At 51.0% G+C, this 7,782-nt stretch overlaps 1 protein-coding gene across 2 annotated transcripts in view; it reads left to right on the top strand.

The window, feature by feature from the left end:
* Positions 1-2,273: 2,273 nt before the first annotated feature.
* Positions 2,274-7,782, top strand: part of SHISAL1 (shisa like 1) — a 113,620-nt gene continuing 108,111 nt past the window's right edge. The window contains exon 1 of one of the 2 annotated variants that reach the window (XM_069102916.1): positions 2,274-2,881. The gene's annotated coding sequence lies outside the window, so the exon portion shown is untranslated. Of the gene's footprint in view, positions 2,882-3,048; positions 3,662-7,782 lie in introns of those variants that run through there. The other variant, XM_069102915.1, reaches the window with a different exon arrangement.

Below are 7,782 nucleotides of genomic sequence, written 5' to 3'. Positions count from 1 at the left end.
TTTCCTCTCCTGTCTCCCTCACCAAATGTGTTTATGTCTTTTTCTATATTCTCTCTCTGTCCATATCTCTCTGTCTCTGTTTCTTTGTGCGTGTCCCTCTCCCTCTCCCCTGACTCCTCTTTCTTCCTCTCCCTCTTCTATCTCTCCCTCTTTCTCCCCCTCCCACAAATACAGACCCCCTCCCCCAATCACTTAGATCTCCACCACTAGGTCACATAGTTCAGTGGTCAGAGTCAACATCCAGAAGACCTGCCTCTGACACTCACTACTCATGTGACCCTAGATAAGTCACTTAATTTCAATAATCTTCAGTTTTCTTCTCTGTAGAAAGAGGAGAACGGATTAGATGCTCCCTGAGGTCTCTTCTGGATCTAAATCTAGACTCCTGTGATTCCCCTACCAAAAGCCTGGTTTGTTTTCCTCTGGGTTTCAGCAAGATGACGGAGTTGGGCTAGCTGGCCTCTGTGGTACCTTCAAGCTCTAGATCTTGGATCCTGTGATGCTCTCATCCCAAAAGCAAGACATGGGCTAAAGAGGAAGGAGACCTCAAGTCCAGATCATAGAAGATACGTTTGAAGAACTGGGGATATTTACAGCTTAGGGAAGAGGAAAAAATTGAGGGGATCTGAGCCCTGGCATGCTGTCTCAAAAGGACTGTCACAACAAAATCTTCTAACATTTCCAATTATCCCATAATATATCAGGCTGCCTTGGGGAGGGAGATTGGAATACAGCCCATTGCTCAGTGTCTTGGTGAAGAAGCTGGGTGAGCAAGCACTTCATGGTACATTGTAGACCACTTAACTTCACAAGCTTATTGTGAAGACTCAGGTGGGCTGTAAACCTTAGAATGATCTTTATAAAAGTGATAATTATTATAAGCGGCAATTGTTATTCAGGTATGGGTTGAATTGGATGCTTCTGAAGTCTCTTCCAGCTCTGAGACTTATTTCATGAGGAAGTTCAGGACGCTGTGTGTACTAAGGGCCAAATACAGCAAATGGAGCAGACAAAGCAGATTTCCAGCCAGAGTCTGATCCTTACTAGCTAGGCAAACATGTTTTGTAGAGTGCTTTCCAGCAACTGAAATGCTGAGAAGTAGGCAATGTGAATAATGGCATTCCTTTTGGTAGATGAGGGCACTGAGTCTTGGAGTTTGAAAATGACCTTTTCAAGGTCACACAGTTAATAAATAGCAAAGTTGGGATTCTATCCCAGGTTCTCTGACCTTTCTACTACCCCCAAAAGGGCATAAGCTTCTCATCAAGGGTAGGGCCTGTGATATATTTCATTTTTCTATCCTCAGCCCCAACCACAGTGCATAACACACCATGGCAATTGGATACATGTGCTGGGGTCAAGAAGGAAATCTGGATGGTACTCTGTGCACTCTGAGCTTGGGTTTGAAGAATAGGATTAATTGTATGGGAAAGAGAGGAGAAACTGTCCAGACATGGATGAAAGCATGAACAATAGTTCAGGACAAAAGAAAGGACATTATCTTCTTCTTCTGCTCAGGGGCTTTTCTCTAGGGGCTCCACATTTCCCAATAAATGAAGTCAAAATTCCTTATTATGGCATTCAAGGCCTCCCACAATCTGGACTCTTCCCCTTTCCACAACTCTTAATTCTGTTCAGGCTGCTCTTCTAATTCTTTCCTGTCCATGCCATCCTAATTCTAGCATCAACACCGTTGCTCTATTTCCCAGTCTGGAAAGCTTTCTTCGACATAAGTGACCACCTCAAGAACTACTACTTTTTTGTCTTCCTTCCTTTTTTTCTCTCCTCCAACGATACAGTACAGTTCAACAAATACTTTATTGCTAGTCAGTAAACATTTATGAAACACCTACTACGTGCCGGGTATTGCGCTCAGTGTGCCAGGAGGAGCCTTAGGAGACACCATATCAAGCTGGGTGGAGGGCCCTGTAACAGGAGGGGTACTGTAACGGGGAGCTGTACCCGGCTGTCGGAAGAGACCTTAGAATAGGTAATGTCAGAGCCTCGGAACTTCGAATCACAAACTCATCAGCCTAAGTGATCGCGGAGCTTATACCATGGAAACCCTTCTTTCTCTCTCTTTTCTCCAAAATAATATTTATTGGAGTCTTTTGTTTTTCTATCACCTTCAGTTCTAAATATATCCCTTCCCCTCGTCTGAATTAGTGAGCCATCTCTTATAACAAAGGACCAAAAAGAAAGAGGGGGCAAGGCGGTTCAGCAAAACCGAACGACCATCCACTATGTGCGCGTGATGTTTCATTAACTCCACTTAAAAGCCAGCAGAGGGGGAAGGTGCCAGCGTTAGTTAGCAGCCGATGGGAATTTGAATGGCGGCCCCTCTGGCTTCTCAGCCAGGCCTCTGGCCATCATATTTCAGCTGTCTTCCATCCGAGAACCTGGAATGACAGCGGTGGAAGAAACCTTAGAATACAGAATGTTAGAACGCAGAGCGTTTTTGAGAATTTAGAGAATTTTTGAACACATCACAGAGTGGCACAGTTAAAGGGAACCTTGGTGTCTGTTCAGATCGGAAGAAGCCAGAGAAAGCACCCCCTTTTCGGGGTGTGTGTGTGTGTGTGTGTGTGTGTGTGTATCTCCTTCCTCAGACAGGGCACTCCACACAGTCTGACATTCTCTGTTCTAAGACTCCTCCTACCAAGCTTAACCCAGTGCCTTGGCATATACGTAGTAGGCGCTTAATTAATGTTTAGTGACTGACTGACAATACAGTATTTGTTGAACTGAACTGAATTGTCTGAGCAAAGCGGGGGGGGGGGGAGGAAGGAAGGAAGACAAGAAGGAAAAAAAGGAAAGAGGCGGAGAAAAAGACTTGGAAGAGAAAGAAGGAGAAAGAGGAGAAAAGAAGGTTTGAAGAGGGGTAAGAAAAAAAGGAGTGAAAAGACAGGAAGGAAAGCGGAGAGAAAAGAAAGAGAGGACTGGGGAGAGAGGGAGGGGAGAGGGAGGGAGGGGGGGGGGAGGGGAAAGGGAGGAGGAGAGAGGGAGAGGCCAAGCAGCGGCGGCCCGGCAGCCCGCCGAGGACTTAACTGGAGCTCCAGCCAGCGAGCGCTAGAGCGCGGAGGGGCAGCGAGCCGGCGGGGAGCATGAGCGAGGCCCCGGGCCGGCGGCGCGGTTGCTGCGAGGAGCGGCGGCGGCAGCAGCGCTCAGGAGTCCCAGCTCCAGTCCGCCTGCAGCAGCGTCCCGCTCCCGGGGCTCTCTAGGCGCCCGGGGGCCGCCTCCCTGCCTGCTTCTCTCCCTCCGGGCCGGGCCAGGCCGGCCGGCGGCGCCTCATGTCGGCCCCCCGAGACCCGGGGGCTGCTGCCCGCCTCTCGTAACGGGGTCGACTAGAGCCCTCCTAGCCCGGTCCCCGCAGCCGGCGGCAGAGGAGCAGCAGCAGTCCCGAGCACCCGGCCCCTCCAAGACAAGGCTCGGACGGCAGGGGCTCCAAGTCCCGTCTCAATCCTGGGCGTCCCTCCAGCCCCCGGGCGCACGCGCTGGGGAGTCCCCGGAACTCAGAGCTGCGGGCGACCAACGCGAGCCCGCGGAGCCGGCACAACTGTTGCAGGCGGCGGCGGCGGCGGATGCGCCCTTGGAGAAGCCGGCTGCCGGCGGCGGCCGCTGGGGCTGCCTGGCCACAGAGAAGCCGGGAAGCTGCGCCCAGGTAAGGAAGTCGGCTGGGCAGCCCCCTGCTTTGGGGCAGCTGGGAGACGCCACCGGGGCCCCAGGACAGACAGGGGGTGCGGGCTGGTCCCGGGCGCTAGGCGCGGGGAGGGGCGCGTGCCAGGGTAAGTGGGGGTGGGGGAGGCGCAAGCATGCAGGTCCCAGGCTTTAGACTCAGGGAGCTCAGGAAAGGCTATCCCAGCTCGAAGAGGGGGCGCGTTCCAGCTTGTCCCGAGAGCACGGAGGTGGGGTGCATACCGGCTTGACCAGAGTGCACTTGAAGGGGGGGGCCTCGTGCCAGAGGGTCAGGGACACATCAGGGGAGGGTAGCGCGTGCCAGCTTGACCCGGGCGCACTTGAAGAGAGGTACATGCCAGAAGATCGAGGACGAACTTGGGGAGGGGGGTGCGCATGCCAGCTTGACCAGGACACCTGGGGGAGGGGCGCGTGGCAGCAGGTCGGGGACACACCTGGGGAGGGGGTTGGGAAAGCTGGTAATAGGCTCAGGGCGCAGCAGAAAACAAGGCGCAGGCAAACAGGTCCGCGGCACTAATGGGTGGGGACGGTGCCAGAAGGTCCCAGCCTCGAAGAAAGAGGTTAGGGTGCTGGCAGATCCCGGGGGACGGCGGGGTCGGACTGTGGGTGGGGGCGCCTGCTAGCTCTCTCTAAGGACTCGGGAATTCAAGTTGGGGAGGGGGTACCAGGATGGAGAAGAGAAAGGTTTCCTTCTCTCATATCCCAATCGTCCCTAGCAGCAACCCCATCTCCGCCCCCGCAGCTCCCACCTTCCGCGGGCGCCTCCACTCGTGAGCCTGGGGCCGCGGGCACACGGTTTGCTTTCGATCCGCGGCCGAATCAATATTTATCCCTGGCACCGAGGGCATTAGTCTTTAGCACCTTGGGAAGCTCATTAGTGCTCGCTGTTGCCATGACAACTAGACCCGCAGTTTCATCAGATTTCATATATGTATATAAATATATATATTCAAATTATTATTTTTTGTTATTCAGCAAGATGGAGGGGGGAGAGAGGAGGGAGCGGGTTGAGGCTGCCCCCACCAACCGGTAAAGCTAGGAGCTCGTCCTGCCACCGCTTGTTTAAAACACCAGCCACGAGGCTTCCCTGCCTTCTTGGGGGGAGGAAGGTAGACAAGGCATGGGTGATCCAAAGGGCTCCGGGATATTTAATTCCGTAATAAGCGCCTGTGTGGGGGAGAGCGTGATCGAGAGCGAGCCAGAGAAGCTGTGTCCTGGGGATACGGCAAGCTAGCAGGGAAAGGTCTTTTACACCGGGCGGGGGGTGGAGGGGGGAGAGTGGTCGTCTTCCCTTCTTTCTTGCCTTCGCCGAGTTCTGCTGGCTGGGAGGGATAGCCCGAGTTCGAATTCTGCCCACCTCCCTCCCCCAACCCCTCCTCCGGTGCCAGTCCCAGGAAGGGTCGTTTCATCCTTAGAGAATCTTGGGGGAGGGGGAGCGGACAGTGGGTCCCCTCTAGGCTGGTGCCGGACACACTCATCCCAATGACCAGGAAGCGCTGCTCCTACCGCTCCTGCCTTCCCTGAAGCAGAGGGTCGGGGCTCATCTTTAGTATAGGCATGAATGTCTTCCCTAAGAAACAACGGTTGTTCCCTGAAATGTGATGATAGCACAGGGAGCCCATCTGCTGTTCGATAAAGTCGCATCTCCAGATAAGCACATAGACCAGGAATTGACTGAAGGCCAGTTTGCAAGCTAGGGGTGATTTCCCTGTAGTGGTTGGCTGCCAATACCGAGGGTGGGTCGGCCAAGACTTTCTTTCCTACTCTCATCCCCACCTTACCCTCCTAAGAAAAAAAGCTTTCTCATTTTTCAGTCCTACACTGTTAAAGCTAGGTAGGAGAGGAACCTAACCAGTTGTCTCATTTTACTAAGGGGGAAACTGAGGCCCACCGTGGCAGTGGGAAAATCAGGGGATTTGGAGTCATGGAAGCTGGACTTGAATCCTGACCCTAACCTCTCCCAAACCTTACCGTTTAGTTGCAAAGCCTTGGACAAATCACTTCCAATCTCTAGGACTCAGTTTCTTCCTTCATAAAATGAGGAAATTGTACTAAATTATCTCTAAAGTCCCTGCCCCTGTGATCCTTTGACTGGGACTCAGTTCTTGACTCCTAGGCCAGAGCTCTGACAGGAGGGAGATAGGAAGTGCCCAAGGAAAAGGTGACAAAATGGACAGAAATCCTTCAACTTGATCAGTCCTTGGGGTAGTAGCATAGAAGGGGCTTTGAATATGGAACCCAGAGAACAGAATTTTGGTTTCTTGAGGGCAGGGGCTGTTTCCTTTTCCTGTCTTCTCTCAGCACCGGGAAGGATCTAAAAGCTTCTTAATCAATTCTTGTTGAATTAAATTGATGTCACTATCACCCAAGGCCCATCTGTGAAATGAGAGATTTGAACTGGATGATACCTAAGGTCTCTTCCAACTCCAAAGTCCTAGGAAAAGATCTGGATAAGAAATGAGGCTTCCCAGCTCCATGAGAGGGTGAAGCTTCTGGATCAAGGCTGGGGTGGCTGGAGAAAAGAGGCTGAATTTTCAATTTCCATAGCCCAGACTAGATGGCAGCAGTTCTGATAAGATGGGCTCTGGTATTGCTGAATTTCCCTGGGTCAGGGGAAATTCCCAGGGAGGAAAAGACCAACAGAGCTCATCCAATCAAGGGAAGTGCCCTCCTCAGAACCAAGCCCCAAAGTCAGCTTCTATTTTTAAGGTTGAGAGCCTTTATGAGAGGAGAAGTTATTTGAGAAGACCCCCTTAATTCAGGCTTGAGCCTGAATCCTGGCAGGTTGTTGGACGAGGAAGGAGGACGTTGAGAAGGATAACTTTTTTTTTTCTCTAAAGGGACCCTAAAGGCAGAAGTAGCTCCCTTCCCTGTTCCTCAGGGAGAGCCCTGATCTAGAAGTGGGGGTGGGGGAGGGAAGTGAGGAGGAGAGAAGAAAGGGAGTGAGTAAATACTCTGGTTTGGAATCTGGACTGGGAGAGGCTTTCAACAAAGTTTATTATGAAGTCATTAAATCCCTGCCTTGGGCTCCGGCAACCTGGGAAGGGGGTGCTGGCTTGGTCTCACTTATCATTGAGGTTTTTGCCACTTACTAGCTATGGGCAGTCTCTTAACCTCCAGATGCCTCAGACAGCTTCCTAGTTCTACTAAACTTTATTAATTTTTTACTAAATCTCAGTATGCTACCATGGAAAGAACGCTGACTTTGCAGGTAGTGAAAATGGCTTCAAACCTTACCTCTAAATTTTTACTGTTCCTGTGACTTTGGACAAGTCACAAACTTCCTTAGCTTCGGTTCCCCTTTCTATAAAGAGGGCACTGTCCCAGACGGTCCTTCTGATGCTAGCTCTGGAATCTTGTGCTGCCTTCTGCATAGCCATGCTGAAGAAATAGCAGATCTTTGGGGAAGAGGGGAGAGAGATCCCAAAATAATGAAGGTCTGTCCTGGTCCTTGGGAATCTGACAGATGGAAATGATAATAGTTCTTTCTGCTGTTTCAAGGTTTACAAAGTTCCTGTGATGCAGGAGTGTGAAATTTTGTGTCCCCACCTTACAGAAGGAGAAACTGAGGCTGCAATAGCATGATTTACCAAAGGTAACATGTTAGTGAATGCCCAAGCTAGGACTTAAACTCTGGGAATTACAATAATAATTATGTTACATAAGTATTCATTTATACCTGCTGATGGAGATAATAAACCTTTGTGCTCTGTACCTAGAATATCCTCGCTTCCTTTCTTCCCAGCTGATTTTCTTCCTACCAAGCCTTTGAAAGCCCAAGTGTCCAAAGCTCCCTTTTCTGGAAGCTTTCTTCAATTCACTTCTGTTGATATCAATCTCTGCTCTTATTCTCCTCCATCTAGCCCTGAAAGGGACCTCACAGGGCTTCTAGTCCAACCCCTTCATTTTAGAGATGAGAATAGTGAGGTACAAAGGACAGTAATTTATACAAGGTCACACACTTAGTGATGGGCATCATCAGAACTTGAAACCAGGTCCTCTGACTCCCAATCCAGAGCTCTTTTCTGCCAGGTAACTCTGTGTGTGTGTGTGTGTGTGTGTGTGTGTGTGTGTGTGTGTGTGTGT

The sequence above is a fragment of the Petaurus breviceps genome, unplaced genomic scaffold, assembly GCF_028583685.1.
Source record: "Petaurus breviceps papuanus isolate PSGF00001 unplaced genomic scaffold, PetGlider_PUasm1.0 558, whole genome shotgun sequence".
Taxonomy (NCBI): domain Eukaryota; kingdom Metazoa; phylum Chordata; class Mammalia; order Diprotodontia; family Petauridae; genus Petaurus; species Petaurus breviceps.
Note: the sequence above shows the minus strand (reverse complement) of the source record. Positions and strands in the feature narration are given on the sequence as shown.